Here is a 976-nt window from a genome sequence, read left to right on the forward strand (position 1 = left end):
CCAAGCAGGCCCGGCCCCTGCCGAACGGAGTTGCCGGCGCAGCGAAGTGGAGCTGGCAACTCCGTTTGGCGGAAGGGCGGGCCTGCTTGTTTTTCGCGTGTGTGCATCAGCAGCCTCGTGACTCTCTGCTGGCGACCCCCTTCGAGCCCCCGTGCCGGACACAATAAGCACACGTCTCTCTCTCTCTCTCTCTCTCCCGCACGTCTATCGAGTACGCATTTACTACTATGGAACGGCGTGGAGTTACGACAGCAGCACGGCCCTTTGTTTCCCGCCAGCCTGCAGCAGGTACGACGAGGCAGGTGAGTCGAGGGGAAAGACAGACACGGGGGGGGACTTCAGGAGGGACTCTCACTTCCAGTGGCGGGTCCAGGACATGTCCAGGAGGACCGCTGGGCGCGGCCGACGCCGCCGCACTGTCACAGCCCCACTGCCAACATTCTCCCTCCGAAAGTCGATAATCTTGCCTCGTTTCGGTAACTTTAAAACCGGCGCAAGTCTGTCGATGTGAGCTACACAGATATGCCGCAAATGTCAAAAGTGTATTTTTGGTGTGTTTTTTTGTGAAGCATCTGATTATTTTTGCAATGACATACATTTCTTTAGGGCGCAAAAAACATGGTACACGATCATGTTTACTACAAATTAAGTTTAACGTCTTTTCAGGGCAAAGTATTTTCACTTTCTATCTTCTCTCTTTTTAACAGAATTGTAGGCGCAGGAGAAGCTTTTTTTCACCCAAGCCACCACCGGAGCTGGGAAGCTTGGACGCATTTGAATCGGGCGCTTCCCTCGCCGCCGCCGCAGATCCAGCAGGAGGCGAATATAACCGGCGCGCATGCAGTATGCATGCGGGTATGCCGGACAAAAGGTGCAGCAGGGTCAGGGGGAGCGAAAGTAAACAAGTTGAGAACGTTGCACGGGTCGCTGCGGGGCCTGGCGCTGGGGTCGCGCCGTACAGGGCCCCAGAGAGGGC

This window comes from Frankliniella occidentalis, unplaced genomic scaffold (genome assembly GCF_000697945.3).
Source record: "Frankliniella occidentalis isolate FOCC.00 unplaced genomic scaffold, Focc_3.1 Scaffold61, whole genome shotgun sequence".
Classification (NCBI taxonomy): domain Eukaryota; kingdom Metazoa; phylum Arthropoda; class Insecta; order Thysanoptera; family Thripidae; genus Frankliniella; species Frankliniella occidentalis.